Here is a 22,351-nt window from a genome sequence, read left to right as displayed (position 1 = left end):
CCTCCGACAGTGCCCGCTCCCTCAGTACTGATCCTCTGACAGTGCAATGCTCCCTCAGCACTGACCCTCCGACAGTGCCCACTCTCTCAGTGCAGACCCCCCGAAAGCGCCCGCTCCATCAGCACTGACCCTCTGACAGCGCCCACTTGCTCAGCACTGACCCTCCAACAGTGCAGCGCTCCCTCAACACTGACCCTCCAACAGTGCCCGCTCCCTCAGCACTGACCCTCCGACAGCGCCCTCTCCCTCAGTACTGACCCTCCAACAGTGCAGCATTCCCACTGCATTGACCCTCCAACAGCGCCCTCTCCCTTAGCAATGACCCTCCGACAGGGTGCGCTCCCTCATCACTGACCCTCCAACAGAGCCCGCACCCTCAGCACTGATCCTCCCACAGAGCCCACTCCCTCAGCACTGACTCTCTGACAGTGCCCTCCCCATCAGCGCTGACCCTCCGACAGTGCCCGCTCCCTCAGCACTGACCCTCGACAGTGCCCGCTCCCTCAGCACTAACCCTCCAACAGTGCAGCGCTCCCACAGCACTGACCCTCCGACCGTGCCCGCTTCCTCAGCACTGACCCCCTGACAGTGCCCACTCCCTCAGCACTGACCATCCCACAGCGCCCACTCCCTCAGCGCTGACCCTCCCGCAGTGTGCCCCCCCTCAGCACTGACCCTCGACAGTGCCTGCTCCCACAGCACTGACCCTCCAACAGTGCAGCACTCCCTCAGCACTGACCCTCCGACAGTGCCCACTCCCTCAGTACTGACCCTCCGACAGTGCAGCACTCCCACAGCACTGACCCTCTAACAGTGCCTGGTCCCTCAGTACTGACCTACCGACAGCGCCCGCTCCCTCGGCACTGACCCTTCGACAGTGCCCGCTCCCTCAGTACTGGCCTACTGACAGCACCCGCGCCCTCAGCACTGACCCTCCGACAGGGCCCACTCCCTCAGCACTGACCCTCCGACAGTGCCCACTCCCTCAGCACTGACCCTTCAACAGTGCAGCACTCCCATAGCACTGACACTCCGACAGTGCCCACTCCCTCAGCATTGACCCTCCAACAGTGCCCGCACCCTCAGCACTGACCCTCCGACAGTCCCCTCTCCCACAGCACTGACACTCCGACAGTGCCCGCTCCCTCAGCACTGACCCTCCAACAGTGCAGCACTCTCACAGCACTGACACTCCGACAGTGCCCACTCCCACAGGACTGACACTCCGACAGTGCCCACTCCCACAGGACTGACCCTCTGACAGCGCCCGCTCCCACAGCACTGACCCTCTGACAGCGCCCACTACCTCAGAATTGACCCTCTGACAGTGCCCACTCCTTCAGCACTGACCCTCTGTCCATGCCCGCTCCCTCAGCTCTGACCCTCCCACAGAGCTCACTCCCTCAGCACTGACCCTCCGACAGTGCCCACTCCCTCAGCACTGACCCTCCAATAGTGCCGACTCACTCAGCATTGACCCTCCAACCGTTCCCGCTCCCTCAGCACTGACCCTCCGACAGTGCCCACTCCCTCAGCACTGACCCTCCAACAGTGTCCGCTCCCTCAGCGCTGACCCTCCAACCGTTCCCGCTCCCTCAGCACTGACCGTCCGACAGTGCCCACGCCCTCAGTACTGACCCCTCCGACAGTGCCCACTCCCTCAGCACTGACCCCCCGACAGCGCCCTCTCCCTCAGTACTGAGCTATCGACAGCGCCCGCTCCCTCAGCACTGACCCTCTGACAACGCCCACTCCCTCAGCCCTGACCCTCCGACAGTGCCAGCCCCCTCAGTACTGACCTACCGACAGCGCCCACTCCCACAGCACTGATCCTACAACAGTTTCCCCTCCCTCAGCGCTGACCCTCCGACAGTGCCCGCTCCCTCAGTACTGATCCTCTGACAGTGCAGTGCTCCCTCAGCACTGACCCTCCGACAGTGCCCACTCTCTCAGTACAGACCCCTCGAAAGCACCCGCTCCCTCAGCACTGACCCTCCAACAGAGCCCACTCCCTCAGCACAGACCCTACGACAGTGCCCACTCACTCAGCATTGACGCTCCGACAGTGCCCACTCGTTCAGCACTGACCCTCTGTCAGTGTCCGCTCCCTCAGCACTGACCCTCCGACAGTGCCCACTCCCTCAGCGTTGATCCACCGACAGTGCCCACTCCTTCAGCACTATCTGTCAGTGCCCGCTCCCACAGCACTGACCCTCTGACAGTGCCCACTCCCTCAGCACTGACCCTCCAACAATGCAGTGCTCCCTCAGCACTGACCCTCCGACAGTGCCCGCTCCCTCAGCACTGACCTTCCGACAGTGCCCACTCCCTCAGCACTGATCCACCGACAGTGCCCACACCCTGAGTGCTGCCCTCCAACAGTGCCCGCTTTCTCAGCACTGACCTTCCAACAGTGCCCGCTCCCTCAGCACTGACCCTCCAACAGTGCAGCGCTCCCACAGCACTGACCCTCCGTCCGTGTCCGCTTCCTCAGCACTGACCCACCGACTGTGCCCACTCCCTCAGCACTGACCCTTCGACAGTGCCGACTCCCTCAGCATTGACCCTCCAACCGTTCCCGCTCCCTCTGCACTGACCCCCCGACAGTGCCCACTCCCTCAGCACTGATCCTCCGACAGTGCCCACACCCTCAGTGCTGACCCTCCGACCGTGCCCGCTTCCTCAGCACTGACCCCCCGACAGTGCCCACTCCCTCAGCACTGACCATCCCACATCGCCCACTCCCTCAGCACTGATCCTCCGACAGCGCCCACACCCTCAGTGCTGACCCTCCAACAGTGCCCACTCCTTCAACACTGACCATCCCACAGCACCCACTCCCTCAGCACTGACCCTCCGACAGTGCGTGCTCCCTCATCACTTACCCTCACACAGAACCCACTCTCTCAGCACTGATTCTCCGACAGTGCCCACTCCCTCAGCATTGACCCTCCTACCGTGCCCGCTCCCTCAGCACTGACCCTCCGACAGTGTACACTCCCTCAGCACTGACCCTCCAACAACTGCACGCTCCCACAGCACTGACCCTCCGACAGTGCCCACTCCCTCAATACTGACCCTCCAACAGTGCAGCACTCCCACAGCACTGACACTCTGACAGTGCCCGCTCCCTCAGTACAGACCAACCGACAGTGCCCACTCCCTCAGCACTGACCCTCTGACAGCGCCCACTCCCTCAGCACTGACCCTCCAACAGTGCAGCGCTCCCACAGCACTGACCCTCTGACAGTGCCCACTCCCTCAGCACTGACCCTTCGACAGTGCCCGCTCACTCAGTACTGACCTACCGACAGCACCCACACCCTCAGCACTGACCCTCCGACAGTGCCCACTCCCACAGCACTGACCCTCCGACAGTGCCAGCTCCCTCAGCACTGACCCTCCAACAGCGCAGCACTCCCATAGCACTGACCCTCTGACAGTGCCCTCTCCCTCAGCACTGACCCTCCGACAGTGCCTGCTCCCTCAGTACTGACGTACCGACAGCGCCCGCTCCCTCAGCACTCACCCTCTGACAGCGCCCACTCCCTCAGCACTGACCCTCCAACAGTGCAGCGCGCCCACAGCACTGATCCTCTGACAGTGCCCACTCCCTCAGCACTGACCTTCTGTCCGTGCCCGCTCCCTCAGCTCTGACCCTCCAACAGTTTCCGCTCCCTCAGCGCTGACCCTCCGACAGTGACCGCTCCCTCAGCACTGACCCTCCGACAGTGCCCGCTCCCTCAGTACTGACCCTCTGACAGTGCAGTGCTCCCTCAGCACTGACCCTCCGACTGTGCTCACTCACTCAGCATTGACGCTCCTACAGGGTGCCCACTCCTTCAGCACTGACCCTCTGTCAGTGCCCGCTCCCTCAGCTCTGAACCTCCCACAGTGCCCACTCCCTCAGTACTGACCCCTCCGACAGTGCCCACTCCCTCAGCACTGACCCTCCAACAGTGCCCACTCCCTCAGTACTGACCATCCCACACCGCCCACTCCCTCAGCACTGACCCTCCCACAGCGCGCCCTCCCTCAGCTCTGACCCTCCGACAGTGCCCACTCCCTCAGCATTGACCCTCCGAGAGTGCCCGCTTCCTCAGCACTGACCCCCCGACAGTGCCCACTCCCTCAGCACTGACCTTCCGACAGTGCCCACTCCCTCAGCGCTGATCCTCCGACAGCGCCCACACCCTCAGTGCTGACCCTCCAACAGTGCCCACTCCCTCAGCACTGACCCTCCCACAGCGTGCCCGCCCTCAGCACTGACCCTCCGACAGCGCCCTCTCCCTCAGCACTGGCCCTCCGACAGTGCGTGCTCCCTCATCACTGACCCTCACACAGAACCCACTCTCTCAGCACTGACCCTCCGACAGTTCCCACTCCCTCAGCACTGACCCTCCGACAGTGCCTGCTCCCTCAGTACTGACGTACCGACAGCGCCCGCTCCCTCAGCACTCACCCTCTGACAGCGCCCACTCCCTCAGCACTGACCCTCCAACAGTGCAGCGCGCCCACAGCACTGATCCTCTGACAGTGCCCACTCCCTCAGCACTGGCCCTCCGACAGTGCGTGCTCCCTCATCACTGACCCTCACACAGAACCCACTCTCTCAGCACTGACCCTCCGACAGTTCCCACTCCCTCAGCATTGACCCTCCTACCATGCCCGCTCCCTCAGCACTGACCCTCCGACAGTGTACACTCCCTCAGCACTGACCCTCCAACAACTGCACGCTCCCACAGCACTGACCCTCCGACAGTGCCCACTCCCTCAATACTGACCCTCCAACAGTGCAGCACTCCCACAGCACTGACACTCTGACAGTGCCCGCTCCCTCAGTACTGACCTACAGACAGTGCCCGCTCCCTCAGTACATACCAACCGACAGTGCCCACTCCCTCAGCACTGACCCTCTGACAGCGCCCACTCCCTCAGCACTGACCCTCCAACAGTGCAGCGCTCCCACAGCACTGACCCTCTGACAGTGCCCACTCCCTCAGCACTGACCCTTCGACAGTGCCCGCTCACTCAGTACTGACCTACCGACAGCACCCACACCCTCAGCACTGACCCTCCGACAGTGCCCACTCCCACAGCACTGACCCTCCGACAGTGCCCGCTCCCTCAGCACTGACCCTCCAACAGCGCAGCACTCCCATAGCACTGACCCTCTGACAGTGCCCTCTCCCTCAGCACTGACCCTCCGACAGTGCCTGCTCCCTCAGTACTGACCTAACGACAGTGCCCGCTCCCTCAGCACTCACCCTCTGACAGCGCCCACTCCCTCAGCACTGACCCTCCAACAGTGCAGCGCGCCCACAGCACTGATCCTCTGACAGTGCCCACTCCCTCAGCACTGACCTTCTGTCCGTGCCCGCTCCCTCAGCTCTGACCCTCCGACAGTGCCCGCTACCTCAGTACTGACCCTCTGACAGTGCAGTGCTCCCTCAGCACTGACCCTCCGACAGTGCTCACTCACTCAGCATTGACGCTCCTACAGGGTGCCCACTCCTTCAGCACTGACCCTCTGTCAGTGCCCGCTCCCTCAGCTCTGAACCTCCCACAGTGCCCACTCCCTCAGTACTGACCCCTCCGACAGTGCCCACTCCCTCAGCACTGACCCTCCAACAGAGCTCACTCTCAGCACTGACCCTCCGATAGTGCCCACTCCCTCAGCATTGACCCTCCCACAGCTCGCCCACTCACTCAGCACTGACATTCCAACAGTGACGGCTCCCTCAGCACTGACCCTCCGACAGTGCCCGCTCCCTCAGCACTGACCCTCCGACACTGCAGTGCTCCCTCAGCATTGAGCCTCCGACAGTGCCCACCCCCTCAGTACTAACCCTCCGACAGTGCCCACTCCTTCAGCATTGACCCTCTGTCTGTGCCCGCTCCCTCAGCTCTGACCCTCCCACAGTCCCCACTCCCTCAGCACTGAACCTTCGACAGTGCCGACTCCCTCAGCATTGACCCTCCAACCGTTCCCGCTCCCTCAGCACTGACCCCCCCGACAGTGCCCACTCCCTCAGCACTGACCCTCCAACAGAGCCCACTCCCTCAGCACAGACCCTACGACAGTGCCCACTCACTCAGCATTGACCCTCCCACAGTGCCCACTCCTTCAGCACTATCTGTCAGTGCCCACTCCTTCAGCATTGACCCTCTGTCTGTGCCCGCTCCCTCAGCTCTGACCCTCCCACAGTCCCCACTCCCTCAGCACTGAACCTTCGACAGTGCCGACTCCCTCAGCATTGACCCTCCAACCGTTCCCGCTCCCTCAGCACTGACCCCCCCGACAGTGCCCACTCCCTCAGCACTGACCCTCCAACAGAGCCCACTCCCTCAGCACAGACCCTACGACAGTGCCCACTCACTCAGCATTGACCCTCCCACAGAACCCACTCCCTCAGCACTGACCCTCCGACAGTGCCCACTCCCTCAGCACTGACCCTCCGACAGTGCCCACTCCCTCAGCATTGATCCTCCGACAGTGCCCACTCCTTCAGCACTGACTATCTGTCAGTGCCCGCTCCCTCAGCTCTGACCCTCCCACAGAGCCCACACCCTCAGCACTGACCCTCCGACAGTGCTCACTCACTCAGCATTGACGCTCCTACAGGGTGCCCACTCCTTCAGCACTGACCCTCTGTCAGTGCCCGCTCCCTCAGCTCTGAACCTCCCACAGTGCCCACTCCCTCAGTACTGACCCCTCCGACAGTGCCCACTCCCTCAGCACTGACCCTCCAACAGAGCTCACTCTCAGCACTGACCCTCCGATAGTGCCCACTCCCTCAGCATTGACCCTCCCACAGCTCGCCCACTCACTCAGCACTGACATTCCAACAGTGACGGCTCCCTCAGCACTGACCCTCCAACAGTGCAGCGCGCCCACAGCACTGATCCTCTGACAGTGCCCTCTCCCTCAGCACTGACCCTCCAACAGTGCAGCGCGCGCACAGCACTGATCCTCTGACAGTGCCCACTCCCTCAGCACTGACCTTCTGTCCGTGCCCGCTCCCTCAGCTCTGACCCTCCGACAGTGCCCGCTCCCTCAGCACTGACCCTCCAACAGTGACCGCTCCCTCAGCACTGACCCTCTGACAGTGCCCGCTCCCTCAGTACTGACCCTCTGACAGTGCAGTGCTCCCTCAGCACTGACCCTCCGACAGTGCTCACTCACTCAGCATTGACGCTCCTACAGGGTGCCCACTCCTTCAGCACTGACCCTCTGTCAGTGCCCGCTCCCTCAGCTCTGAACCTCCCACAGTGCCCACTCCCTCAGCACTGATCCTCCGACAGCGCCCACACCCTCAGTGCTGACCCTCCAACAGTGCCCACTCCCTCAACACTGACCATCCCACAGCACCCACTCCCTCAGCACTGACCCTCCCACAGCGTGCCCGCCCTCAGCACTGACCCTCCGACAGCGCCCTCTCCCTCAGCACTGGCCCTCCGACAGTGCGTGCTCCCTCATCACTGACCCTCACACAGAACCCACTCTCTCAGCACTGACCCTCCGACAGTGCCCACTCCCTCAGCATTGACCCTCCTACCATGCCCGCTCCCTCAGCACTGACCCTCCGACAGTGTACACTCCCTCAGCACTGACCCTCCAACAACTGCATGCTCCCACAGCACTGACCCTCCGACAGTGTCCACTCCCTCAATACTGACCCTCCAACAGTGCAGCACTCCCACAGCACTGACACTCTGACAGTGCCCGCTCCCTCAGTACTGACCTACAGACAGTGCCCGCTCCCTCAGTACAGACCAACTGACAGTGCCCACTCCCTCAGCACTGACCCTCTGACAGCGCCCACTCCCTCAGCACTGACCCTCCAACAGTGCAGCGCTCCCACAGCACTGACCCTCCGACAGTGCCCGCTCCCTCAGCACTGACCCTCCAACAGCGCAGCACTCCCATAGCACTGACCCTCTGACAGTGCCCTCTCCCTCAGCACTGACCCTCCGACAGTGCCTGCTCCCTCAGTACTGACCTAACGACAGTGCCCGCTCCCTCAGCACTCACCCTCTGACAGCGCCCACTCCCTCAGCACTGACCCTCCAACAGTGCAGCGCGCCCACAGCACTGATCCTCTGACAGTGCCCACTCCCTCAGCACTGACCTTCTGTCCGTGCCCGCTCCCTCAGCTCTGACCCTCCGACAGTGCCCGCTACCTCAGTACTGACCCTCTGACAGTGCAGTGCTCCCTCAGCACTGACCCTCCGACAGTGCTCACTCACTCAGCATTGACGTTCCTACAGGGTGCCCACTCCTTCAGCACTGACCCTCTGTCAGTGCCCGCTCCCTCAGCTCTGAACCTCCCACAGTGCCCACTCCCTCAGTACTGACCCTCCGATCGTGCCCGCTTCCTCAGCACTGACCCCCCGACAGTGCCCACTCCCTCAGCACTGACCATCCCACAGCACCCACTCCCTCAGCACTGATCCTCCGACAGCGCCCACACCCTCAGTGCTGACCCTCCAACAGTGCCCACTCCCTCAACACTGACCATCCCACAGCACCCACTCCCTCAGCACTGACCCTCCCACAGCGTGCCCGCCCTCAGCACTGACCCTCCGACAGCGCCCTCTCCCTCAGCACTGGCCCTCCGACAGTGCGTGCTCCCTCATCACTGACCCTCACACAGAACCCACTCTCTCAGCACTGACCCTCCGACAGTGCCCACTCCCTCAGCATTGACCCTCCTACCATGCCCTCTCCCTCAGCACTGACCCTCCGACAGTGTACACTCCCTCAGCACTGACCCTCCAACAACTGCATGCTCCCACAGCACTGACCCTCCGACAGTGCCCACTCCCTCAATACTGACCCTCCAACAGTGCAGCACTCCCACAGCACTGACACTCTGACAGTGCCCGCTCCCTCAGTACTGACCTACAGACAGTGCCCGCTCCCTCAGTACAGACCAGCCGACAGTGCCCACTCCCTCAGCACTGACCCTCTGACAGCGCCCACTCCCTCAGCACTGACCCTCCAACAGTGCAGCGCTCCCACAGCACTGACCCTCTGACAGTGCCCACTCCCTCAGCACTGACCCTTCGACAGTGCCCGCTCACTCAGTACTGACCTACCGACAGCACCCACACCCTCAGCACTGACCCTCCGACAGTGCCCACTCCCACAGCACTGACCCTCCGACAGTGCCCGCTCCCTCAGCACTGACCCTCCAACAGCGCAGCACTCCCATAGCACTGACCCTCTGACAGTGCCCTCTCCCTCAGCACTGACCCTCCGACAGTGCCTGCTCCCTCAGTACTGACCTAACGACAGTGCCCGCTCCCTCAGCACTCACCCTCTGACAGCGCCCACTCCCTCAGCACTGACCCTCCAACAGTGCAGCGCGCCCACAGCACTGATCCTCTGACAGTGCCCACTCCCTCAGCACTGACCTTCTGTCCGTGCCCGCTCCCTCAGCTCTGACCCTCCGACAGTGCAGTGCTCCCTCAGCACTGACCCTCCGACAGTGCTCACTCCCTCAGCATTGACGCTCCTACAGGGTGCCCACTCCTTCAGCACTGACCCTCTGTCAGTGACCGCTCCCTCAGCTCTGAACCTCCCACAGTGCCCACTCCCTCAGTACTGACCCCTCCGACAGTGCCCACTCCCTCAGCACTGACCCTCCAACAGAGCTCACTCTCAGCACTGACCCTCCGATAGTGCCCACTCCCTCAGCATTGACCCTCCCACAGCTCGCCCACTCACTCAGCACTGACATTCCAACAGTGACGGCTCCCTCAGCACTGACCCTCCGACAGTGCCCGCTCCCTCAGCACTGACCCTACGACACTGCAGTGCTCCCTCAGCATTGAGCCTCCGACAGTGCCCACTCCCTCAGTACTAACCCTCCGACAGTGCCCACTCCTTCAGCATTGACCCTCTGTCTGTGCCCGCTCCCTCAGCTCTGACCCTCCCACAGTCCCCACTCCCTCAGCACTGACCCTTCGACAGTGCCGACTCCCTCAGCATTGACCCTCCAACCGTTCCCGCTCCCTCAGCACTGACCCCCCCGACAGTGCCCACTCCCTCAGCACTGACCCTCCAACAGAGCCCACTCCCTCAGCACAGACCCTACGACAGTGCCCACTCACTCAGCATTGACCCTCCCACAGTGCCCACTCCCTCAGCACTGACCCTCCGACTGTGCCCACTCCCTCAGCATTGATCCTCCGACTGTGCCCACTCCTTCAGCACTATCTGTCAGTGCCCGCTCCCTCAGCTCTGACCCTCCCACAGAACCCACTCCCTCAGCACTGACCCTCCGACAGTGCCCACTCCCTCAGCATTGATCCTCCGACAGTGCCCACTCCTTCAGCACTGACTATCTGTCAGTGCCCGCTCCCTCAGCTCTGACCCTCCCACAGAGCCCACACCCTCAGCACTGACCCTCCAACAGTGCCCAATCCCTCAGCATTGACCCTCCGAGAGTGCCCGCTTCCTCAGCACTGACCCCCCCGACAGTGCCCACTCCCTCCGCACTCACGTTCTGACAGTGCCCACTCCCTCAGCGCTGATCCTCCGACAGTGCCCACACCCTCAGTGCTGACCCTCCGACTGTGCCCGCTTCCTCAGCACTGACCCCCCGACAGTGCCCACTCCCTCAGCACTGACCATCCCACAGCGCCCACTCCCTCAGCACTGATCCTCCGACAGCGCCCACACCCTCAGTGCTGACCCTCCAACAGTGCCCACTCCCTCAACACTGACCATCCCAAAGCACCCACTCCCTCAGCACTGACCCTCCCACAGCGTGCCCGCCCTCAGCACTGACCCTTCGACAGCGCCCTCTCCCTCAGCACTGGCCCTCCGACAGTGCGTGCTCCCTCATCACTGACCCTCACACAGAACCCACTCTCTCAGCACTGACCCTCCGACAGTGCCCACTCCCTCAGCATTGACCCTCCTACCTTGCCCGCTCCCTCAGTACTGAACTAACGACAGTGCCCGCTCCCTCAGCACTCACCCTCTGACAGCACCCACTCCCTCAGCACTGACCCTCCAACAGTGCAGCGCGCCCACAGCACTGATCCTCTGACAGTGCCCACTCCCTCAGCACTGACCTTCTGTCCGTGCCCGCTCCCTCAGCTCTGACCCTCCAACAGTTTCCGCTCCCTCAGCGCTGACCCTCCGACAGTGCCCGCTCCCTCAGCTCTGACCCTCCAACAGTTTCCGCTCCCTCAGCGCTGACCCTCCGACAGTGCCCGCTCCCTCAGTACTGACCCTCTGACAGTGCAGTGCTCCCTCAGCACTGACCCTCCGACAGTGCTCACTCACTCAGCATTGACGCTCCTACAGGGTGCCCACTCCTTCAGCACTGACCCTCTGTCAGTGCCCGCTCCCTCAGCTCTGAACTTCCCACAGTGCCCACTCCCTCAGTACTGACCCCTCCGACAGTGCCCACTCCCTCAGCACTGACCCTCCAACAGTGCCCACTCCCTCAGCACTGACCATCCCACAGCGCCCGCTCCCTCAGCACTGACCCTCCCACAGCGCGCCCTCCCTCAGCACTGACCCTCCGACAGTGCCGACTCCCTCAGTACTGACCCTCCGCCAGTGCCCACTCCCTCAGCACTGACCCTCCAACAGCGCGAATTCCCTCAGACCTGACCCTCCGACAGTGCGCGCTCCCTCATCACTGACCCTCCGACAGTGCCCGCACCCTCAGCTCTGACCCTCCTACAGAGCTCACCCTCTCAGCACTGACCCTCCAACAGTGCAGCGCGCCCACAGCACTGATCCTCTGACAGCACCCACTCCCTCAGCACTGACCCTCCAACAGTGCAGCGCGCCCACAGCACTGATCCTCTGACAGTGCCCACTCCCTCAGCACTGACCTTCTGTCCGTGCCCGCTCCCTCAGCTCTGACCCTCCAACAGTTTCCGCTCCCTCAGCGCTGACCCTCCGACAGTGCCCGCTCCCTCAGCTCTGACCCTCCAACAGTTTCCGCTCCCTCAGCGCTGACCCTCCGACAGTGCCCACTCCCTCAGCACTGACCTTCTGTCCGTGCCCGCTCCCACAGCACTGACCCTCCGACAGTGCCCGCTCCCTCAGCACTGACCCTCCAACAGCGACGCACTCCCTCGGCACTGACCCCCCCGACAGTGCGGCACTCCCTCAGCACTGACCCTCCGACAGTGCCCACTCCCACTGCACTGACCCTCCGACAGTGCCCGCACCCTCAGCTCTGACCCTCCCACAGAGCCCACTCCCACAGCACTGACCCTCCGACAGGGCCCACTCCCTCAGCACTGACCTACCGACAGCGCCCGCTCCCTCAGCACTGACCCTCTGACAGGGCTCACTCCCTCAGCACTGACCCACCGACAGTGCCGACACCCTCAGCATTGACCCTCCATCCGTGCCCGCTCCCTCAGCACTGACCCTCCGACAGTGCCCACTCCCACAGCACTGACCCTCCGACAGTGCCCACTCCCTCAGCACTGACCCTCCGACAGTGCCCACTCCCTCAGCATTGACCCTCCGACAGTGCCCACTCCCTCAGCACTGACCCTCCAACAGCACCCGCTCCCTCAGCACTGACCCTCCAACAGTGCCCACTCCCTCAGCACCTGCCATTCCACAGCACCCACTCCCTCAGCACTGACCCTCCCACAGCGCCCCCGCCCTCAGCACTGACCCTCCGACAGTGCCCACTCTCTCAGCCTTGACCCACCGACAGTACCTGCTGCATCATCACTGACCTTCCGACAGTGCCCACTCCCTCAGCACTGGCCCTCCGACAATGTGCGCTCCCTCATCACTGACCCTCCGACAGTGCCCACTCCCACAGCACTGACCCTCCGACAGTGCCCACTCCCTCAGCATTGACCCTCCGACAGTGCCCACTCCCTCAGCACTGACCCTCCAACAGCACCCGCTCCCTCAGCACTGACCCTCCAACAGTGCCCACTCCCTCAGCACTGACCCTCCAACAGTGCCCACTCCCTCAGCACTGACCCTCCAACAGCGCCCACTCCCTCAGCAATGATCCTCCGACAGTGCCCACTCCTTCAGCACTATCTGTCAGTGCCCGCTCCCTCAGCTCTGACCCTCCCACAGAACCCACTCCCTCAGCCCTGACCCACCGACAGTGCCCACTCCCTCAGCACTGACCCTCCCACAGAGCCCACTCCCTCAGCCCTGACCCACCGACAGTGCCCACTCCCTCAGCATTGACCCTCCGAGAGTGCCCACTTCTTCAGCACTGACCCTCCGACAGCACCCGCTCCCTCAGCACTGACCCACCGACAGTGCCCACTCCCTCAGCTCTGACCCTCCGACAGCGCCCACTCCTTCAGCATTGACCCTCCCACAGCGACCCCGCCCTCAGCACTGACCCTCCGACAGTGCCCACTCCCTCAGCTCTGACCCCCCGACAGTGCCCACTCCCTCAGCACTGACCCTCCGACAGTGCCCACTCCCTCAGCACTGACCCTCCGACAGTGCTCACTCCCTCAGCTCTGACCCCCCGACAGTGCACACTCCCTCATCACTGACCCTCCGATTGCGCCCTCTTCCTCAGCATTGGCCCTCTGACAGTGCACGCTCCCTCAGCTCTCCCCCTCCCACTCCCTCAGCACCGATCGTCCGACAGCGCCCACTCCCTCGGCACTGACCCTCCAACAGTGCCCACTCCCTCGGCACTGACCCTCCGCGACTGTGCCCACTCATCTTGCAGAGTATACCACTTTTTTTGGAAACTCCGACATTTATCGATAACAAGACCCAGAAAAAGAGTATCACTGGTCTGCATCGAATCGTCTGCTTGCAGAGACACAACACGGGTACTGGGGGAATATCACCTTTTCCAGCAACAGATCTCCAGCATCTGCAGTCCTCCCTTTCTCCTCGAAATGTAAGCAGTTCCGCAGTTAGGCAGTCATGTGGAAATGAGGAAAAAAGAAAATCAAATTATCTGCTGGCTGCCTGTATGTTTACAGGAGAACACATCCGTCTCGAATAGTCCGGGTTTGAAGTTTTCCAGGGAAAAGGCGGGAGAGTAGATGTGAGAATGGCAGATCATCTTTAATCCTATCGAATTGCAGAACAACTCCTGTTTCTGACATCGGGTCACAGCAGCAAACTGTCACTTGGAGATGACAAAATCCAGATGCTTTTGTTTCTAACATGATTCTTTTATGGATGTTGCTGGCTCGGCCATCGCGCACGGTCCGGGATCAGGAAGATATTGGTCAACAGAGATGCAAGGGCAGCTGGAAGAAGTCTCACATACAGCACAAACAGCAATAAATTCACAAACACCAATAAATTCGACACAGCCGCAGGTTACATCAGGATGATATGGCGAATAATGCATTGGATCGATTCACAGTTTATTGCATTAACGTGGGGACATACATGGGGGAAGAGGGAATTGTCAATGTACAATAAATATATACTGAGAAAGGAAAAAATAGCTTTCATTCACATAGCGCCCATCGCCATTCCAGTGCGTCTCGGAAGCATGTTGCAGTCCAAAATGAAGTCATCCTTTCAGTTCCCACCCTGCTGTTAACACAGGAAAGACAGTGGCTGGTTCCTACTCTCCTAGAGTGAAGTCAGCTGAAGGGCGATTTTCAGCGACAGTTGAGAAAATTTTCCAGGAGCTGCAGTAGAGACAGAGAGCTTTCTCCTTACAAATGTGTCACTGTAAAATCCACCACCTCCAAACGGACCCCACCACCAAGGATAGATTTCCTTCCCCTCCCCTATCAGCGTTCCGAAAAGACCACTCCCTCCGCGACTCCGTCAGGTCCACACCCCCCACCAACCCAACCTCCACTCCCGGCATCTTCCCCTGCAACCACAAGAAATGCAAAACTTGCGCCCACACCTCCTCCCTCACTTCCCTCCAAGGCCCCAAGGGATCCTTCCATATCCGTCACAAATTCACCTGCACCTCCACACACATCATTTACTGCATCCGCTGCACCCGATGTGGCCTCCTCTATATTGGGGAGACAGGCCGCTTACTTGCGGAATGTTTCAGAGAACCCCTCTGGGACACCCGGACCAACCAACCCAACCACCCCGTGGCTCAACACTTTAACTCTCCCTCCCACTCCACCGAGGACATGCAGGTCCTTGGACTCCTCCATCGTCAGACCATAGCAACACAACGGCTGGAGGAAGAGCGCCTCATCTTCCGCCTGGGAACCCTCCAACCACAAGGGATGAACTCAGATTTCTCCAGTTTCCTCATTTCCCCTCCCCCCTCCTTGACCTGCAATCTTCTTCCCGACCTCTCCGCCCCCACCCCACTCCGGCCTATCACCCTCACCTTAACCTCCTTCCACCTATCGCATTTCCATCGCCCCCCCCCCCAAGTCCCTCCTCCCTACCTTTTATCTTAGCCTGCTTGGCACACCTTCCTCATTTCTGAAGAAGGGCTCATGCCCGAAACGTCGATTCTCCTGCTCCTTGGATGCTGCCTGACCTGCTGCACTTTTCCAGCAATACATTTTCAGCTCTGTAAAAGACAGCCCTCCTGAATATCTAGGTGCATCATTCCCAGGAGATGCAGTTGGCAATAACTGGTATCGGATCTACTGAGAGATTTGGTTGTGGGGGTGGCGTGGGGTGGGGATGTTTGAGATACACAAATCACCAATAGCAGGAAATCTCACGCTCGCCAAATTCACACCAGCTTTCACAATCAGGGGTTAGGAGTTACTTCCCCTTTCCACATCCCCATTTTAATTTAGTCCTTGACCTCTCTTCCCACCCTTCCTTCATTTTTATGATTGCAGGAGGCTTGATCTTCTTCCATTAACGATCTCATTTGTCACATGGCAGTAGATTCACAACAAAAAGGATTAAAGCAGGATTGGGAAGTCCGGAGACAAAAGTCCGTATGATCGCGCTCACCATCCCACGCCCATTGGCCCTGAAGGTCCAATCTCAATCTCAAAAGTCTTCAACGGTGGACCACTCACTGGCCTCTGGGCAGAGGGTCAGAAAGACAGCCTGGAAGACAACTCTCATTGGAGCGAAGGTGGGGAAGAGAAAAAGTGACAAGACGCTTTCAATCTCTCGGAAATTTTCGATAACTACGCACAACCGCTTCGATTCCAGCTACATGGAATTGAAAGGCAGAGAGGTTGTTAGAACTTGTACTGAATCGGGATTAGGGGCCTGGCTTGGGGCTCTGTGCATGGGCCTAGGACTCTGTAGCAGACAAAGGATAGAGTGAGATTGGAGCCAGTGGCAGGTTGGGAAGGGTTGCTAAAACCTAATTCACAGGAAGATCATTGGAAGTTACTGCACATCCACAATTGCTCTGGGCAGTTTGCCAGACCCTTTCTGGGGGCATTTAAGAGTCCACCATTAATCACAATGAGGCTCATGAGAGGCTGGACTGGGTGAAGAATTTCGAGGGGACGCAGTGAGAACATCCAGTCATCCAAAGGCCCAAGCTGATGTCCTGAGGACAAGGGTTCAAATCCAATGAATGAGGAAAACAAACAATCTGCTCCGGAAGATAATAATTCCAATCAGGAATTCAGGGTCAACGTCTTTTCCCGGAGAGCAGCGAGGATGCAAGATTCACTCACACAAGCAGTTGGCGACTGAACATTATTATGTATGTTGGATGCAAAGTCTAATAAAGGCACAAAGGAGATAGGGAGGCAGGGGGCAGTAGGTTCAACAAGTGATTAGGAAAGCTAACATTGGCCTTCATAGCAAGAGGATTATAACACAGGAGCAGGGATGCCTTGCTGCAATTGTACAGGGGCCTTGGTGGAACCACACCTGGAACACTGGATACAGTTTTGCTCTCCTTATTCAAGGAAAGAACTTCTTGCTAAAGAGGGAGTGCAGTGAATGCTTTCCCAGACAGATTTCTGGGACAACAGGGCTGACAAAAGAGGATAGGTTGAATTGGTTAGGACTATATTCACTGGAGTTTAGAGAATGGAGTTGCATAGAAACCTGAGAGATACCAACAGAATAAGACAAGGCATGAAGGACGTTCCCGGTTTGGGGGAAGGGGTCAGGGGATGTCCAATACCAGGGGTCAAATTTAAGCAAAGCGGGTAAATCATTTCGGACTGAGAAGAGATGTCTTCACCCAGAGTGGGGAGTGTGCAGAATTCACAACCAACCAGTCAAGGCCAAAGCATTGCTTGATTTCTAGAAGGGGTTGGATGTAGCGCCTTGGGTGAAGGGGATCATAGGGCACGGACAAAATCATGAACAGGCTAAGGAGTTCGATGATCAACCACGATTGTATCAATGGAGCCAACTGCCCTTTGTCTGCACCTATTGTGTATGTTTACTGCAGATTAAACAGAGCCTCGGTGAGCCCTCACCAGGAATTTCAGGTGCAGGTTTGGTCTCCCTACATACTGGGTGGCTTCTGGTGGTGCAGTGGTCCTGCCCTTACTTCAGAACCAGGTAAACCCAGCTCCAAGTCCCCCCGCTATTCCTGAAAGGTGTGTTTTATCATCTCTGAACAGATTGATTTGGATAACATCACAGACAATATACTGGCCGCTGAGTTAAGTGCAGTGGAGGTTCTGCACTGGGGATGGCAGGACTGTCTGAGGAGTAGAAGTTGGTTCGTCTGGGCCTGTACAGAATTCTAACAGGGGCTAGACAGACTGAATGCAGGGAGGATGCTTCCTCTGGAGGGGGTAGTCTGGGAACTAAAGTTCACAGCTTCAGGATATGGGGTAGGACTGAGATGAGGAAACATTTCTTTATTCAGAGGACACCCCACAAGGCTGCAGATGCCAGATCACCGAAATATATACAAGAAAGAGATTGAGAAATGTTTAGATTTTAAAAGGTATGCAGAGAAAGCAGGAATTTCGTGTTGAGATAGAGGATCACAGTGGACAGTGGAGCAGGCTCAAAGGGCTGTATGGCTTACACCTGTTCCTAGTTTCCTTACCTACGTTGCAATGAAGAGGACAGTGTGTAAGAGTCTCACATGGATGGTCCAAAGGGCCTGTGTCTGAGCTGTGTTTTAACACTAAAGACTGAACATCTCCCTCAATCCTCTGTGCTCTCAGCAGGACTGAGTCCTGAAAGCCTTCAGCCCTGCCAGCACTCACCATCGTAAAGAGAACGAGGCACCCAGAAGTGGACACAACATTTAAACTGTCTTGGTAACAAAGATGTTGAAGGAACTGGAGGGGGAGCGGGCTGGGAAGCAGTGACACATCAGTGAATGGAGCAGAGCAGGATCGAGGACTGAACAGAGAAGGCAGTTCAATCCTCGCCCTGTCCCAATGTCCAGTATGCAGCGACTGAATGAACAAAACCTGGGAAATGTGGCTTGGTCCTAACCCTATCCCAGGCACCCTGGAAGATTTGCGTAACTTCATCCCCTCTCTCCCCATCCCTGACTGTGCACACTGCCACCTTTGGGCCCTTACAGCACTGAAGTTAACTGAGAAAGGAAAGCATTCTGAAAGCTCACCAGAAAACGCACTGGGCCTGGATTTGGTTACTCTGCCCAACTCACGGGAACCACATGGCGAGGAGCCATGGCTTTCTCTCTGACTGTCAAGGAGAGGGGCCTGAGTGTTGCCTGAAACCAACCTCGAACCATGACCGCAGCCAGCAGGAAGGAACAGAGAGGTGGGGAATTGGAAACTCTATCTGGCACGCTGTCTCTCTCTGTCTCTCTCCTCACCTTACTGAGGTGACCACAGACTGGACATTTGCGTCTATCTCCTCCTCTCACAGCTGAGTAACACCACCCACCCTCACGGGAACGCCATCACAGGACCATAATCTCCGGGTCTGCCCATTTGGGATACTCCAGAGACAGGGCAACAGCCACATGCGAGTGACAGAGAGCAAGTACACAGCTTCCACCATCTTCTCATTTTCGACTGGCACGTTCTGAAGAATCCATCTGTCATTCCCTCACTGTCCGATGCAGGAGGACACAGGCTTTGAGTGGGGCACGACGACGTGTGCATCTTCCTCTGCTCCATCTGTGAGTGCTCCACGTTGGTTCACTGGAGGGAGGAGTGGTTACACATCTGGATCTCCATGACCTGCTCCCTACTCTCCCCATAACCCGGTGTAGGGGAGGGCCTGTGCACCAGGATTGCAAGGAGAGTGCGGTGAACGAGCAAGTTCCTCATTCCCCCGATGCTCGGTGTCCAATTCCACGCAGGGAGCTAGGGAAGTGGCACAGTCACTGGCTGTCTCACTCCATCTCCCTCCATCATTCTCTTTTGCCCCATAATCACTCTCCCCTTTTTAACCCTCACAGTTGCGACCTCATATTTCCCACTCTCATCCCATCATGCTATCTCAGACTCACACTCACGCAGCCTCTCTCACACTCTCTCTCAGTCACGCTATCTCACACTCACGCAGGCTCTCTCACACTCTCAGTCACGCTATCTCACACTCACTCACGCAGGCTCTCTCACACTGTCTCTCAGTCACGCTATCTCACACTCACGCAGCCTCTCTCACACTGTCTCTCAGTCACGCTATCTCACACTCACGCAGCCTCTCTCACACTGTCTCTCAGTCACACTATCTCACACTCACACAGGCTGTCTCACACTGTCTCTCAGTCACGCTATCTCAGACTCACACTCACGCAGGCTCTCTCACACTGTCTCTCAGTCACACTCACGCAGGCTCTCTCACACTGTCTCTCAGTCACGCTATCTCACACTCACGCAGCCTCTCTCACACTGTCTCTCAGTCACGCTATCTCACACTCACGCAGCCTCTCTCACACTGTCTCTCAGTCACGCTATCTCTCAGTCACACTCACGCAGCCTCTCTCACACTGTCTCTCAGTCACGCTATCTCACACTCACGCAGGCTCTCTCACACTGTCTCTCAGTCACGCCATCTCACACTCACACAGGCTCTCTCACACTGTCTCTCAGTCACGCTATCTCACACTCACGCAGCCTCTCTCACACTGTCTCTCAGTCACGCTATCTCAGACTCACACTCACGCAGGCTCTCTCACACTGTCTCTCAGTCACGCTATCTCACACTCACACTCACGCAGGCTCTCTCACACTGTCTCTCAGTCACGCTATCTCACACTCACGCAGCCTCTCTCACACTGTCTCTCAGTCACGCTATCTCAGACTCACACTCACGCAGGCTCTCTCACACTGTCTCTCAGTCACGCTATCTCACACTCACGCAGCCTCTCTCACACTGTCTCTCAGTCACACTATCTCACACTCACACAGGCTGTCTCACACTGTCTCTCAGTCACGCTATCTCAGACTCACACTCACGCAGGCTCTCTCACACTGTCTCTCAGTCACACTCACGCAGGCTCTCTCACACTGTCTCTCAGTCACGCTATCTCACACTCACGCAGCCTCTCTCACACTGTCTCTCAGTCACGCTATCTCACACTCACGCAGCCTCTCTCACACTGTCTCTCAGTCACGCTATCTCTCAGTCACACTCACGCAGCCTCTCTCACACTGTCTCTCAGTCACGCTATCTCACACTCACGCAGGCTCTCTCACACTGTCTCTCAGTCACGCCATCTCACACTCACACAGGCTCTCTCACACTGTCTCTCAGTCACGCTATCTCACACTCACGCAGCCTCTCTCACACTGTCTCTCAGTCACGCTATCTCAGACTCACACTCACGCAGGCTCTCTCACACTGTCTCACACTCACACTCACGCAGGCTGTCTCACACTGTCTCTCAGTCACGCTATCTCACACTCACGCAGCCTCTCTCACACTGTCTCTCAGTCACGCTATCTCACACTCACGCAGCCTCTCTCACACTGTCTCTCAGTCACGCCATCTCACACCCACGCAGGCTCTCTCACACTGTCTCTCAGTCACGCTATCTCACACTCACTCAGCCTCTCTCACACTGTCTCTCAGTCACGCTATCTCACACTCACGCAGCCTCTCTCACACTGTCTCTCAGTCACGCCATCTCACACCCACGCAGGCTCTCTCACACTGTCTCTCAGTCACGCTATCTCACACCCACGCAGGCTCTCTCACACTGTCTCTCAGTCACGCTATCTCACACTCACTCAGCCTCTCTCACACTGTCTCTCAGTCACGCCATCTCACACTCACGCAGGCTCTCTCACACTGTCTCTCAGTCACGCCATCTCACACTCACACTCAGGCAGGCTCTCTCACACTCTCTCAGTCACGCCATCTCACACTCACGCAGGCTCTCTCACACTGTCTCTCAGTCACGCCATCTCACACTCACACTCAGGCAGGCTCTCTCACACTGTCTCTCAGTCACGCCATCTCACACTCACACTCACGCAGCCTCTCTCACACTCTCAGTCACGCTATCTCACACTCACGCAGGCTCTCTCACACTGTCTCTCAGTCACGCTATCTCACACCCACGCAGCCTCTCTCACACTGTCTCTCAGTCACGCCATCTCACACTCACACTCAGGCAGGCTCTCTCACACTGTCTCTCAGTCACGCTATCTCACACTCACACTCAAGCAGCCTCTCTCACACTGTCTCAGTCACGCCATCTCACACTCACACCCACGCAGGCTCTCTCACACTGTCTCTCAGTCACGCCATCTCACACTCAAGCAGGCTCTCTCACACTGTCTCTCAGTCACGCCATCTCACACTCACACTCAGGCAGGCTCTCTCACACTGTCTCTCAGTCACGCCATCTCACACTCACACTCACGCAGGCTCTCTCACACTGTCTCTCAGTCAAGCTATCTCACACTCAGGCAGGCTCTCTCACACTGTCTCTCAGTCACGCCATCTCACACTCACACCCACGCAGCCTCTCTCACACTGTCTCTCAGTCACGCCATCTCACACTCACACTCAGGCAGGCTCTCTCACACTGTCTCTCAGTCACGCCATCTCACACTCACACTCACGCAGCCTCTCTCACACTGTCTCTCAGTCACGCCATCTCACACTCACGCAGCCTCTCTCACACTCTCAGTCACGCTATCTCACACTCACTCAGCCTCTCTCACACTGTCTCTCAGTCACGCCATCTCACACTCACGCAGGCTCTCTCACACTGTCTCTCAGTCACGCCATCTCACACTCACGCAGGCTCTCTCACACTGTCTCTCAGTCACGCTATCTCACACCCACGCAGGCTCTCTCACACTGTCTCTCAGTCACGCCATCTCACACTCACACTCAGGCAGGCTCTCTCACACTGTCTCTCAGTCACGCTATCTCACACTCACGCAGGCTCTCTCACACTGTCTCTCAGTCACGCTATCTCACACTCACACGCACGCAGCCTCTCTCACACTGTCTCTCAGTCACGCCATCTCACACTCACACCCACGCATGCTCTCTCACACTGTCTCTCAGGCACGCCATCTCACACTC

The 22,351-nt window shown here is 58.7% G+C and overlaps 1 protein-coding gene across 2 annotated transcripts in view; it reads right to left on the bottom strand.

The window, feature by feature from the left end:
- Positions 1-15,371: 15,371 nt before the first annotated feature.
- LOC132807641 (zinc finger protein 664-like) overlaps positions 15,372-22,351 on the bottom strand; it is a 68,789-nt gene continuing 61,809 nt past the window's right edge. For both annotated transcript variants that reach the window (XM_060821688.1, XM_060821689.1), the window contains exon 4: positions 15,372-19,167. The gene's annotated coding sequence lies outside the window, so the exon portion shown is untranslated. The remainder of the gene's footprint in view (positions 19,168-22,351) is intronic.

The sequence above is a fragment of the Hemiscyllium ocellatum genome (genome assembly GCF_020745735.1).
Source record: "Hemiscyllium ocellatum isolate sHemOce1 chromosome 27 unlocalized genomic scaffold, sHemOce1.pat.X.cur. SUPER_27_unloc_2, whole genome shotgun sequence".
NCBI classification, from domain to species: Eukaryota; Metazoa; Chordata; class Chondrichthyes; order Orectolobiformes; family Hemiscylliidae; genus Hemiscyllium; species Hemiscyllium ocellatum.
Note: the sequence above shows the minus strand (reverse complement) of the source record. Positions and strands in the feature narration are given on the sequence as shown.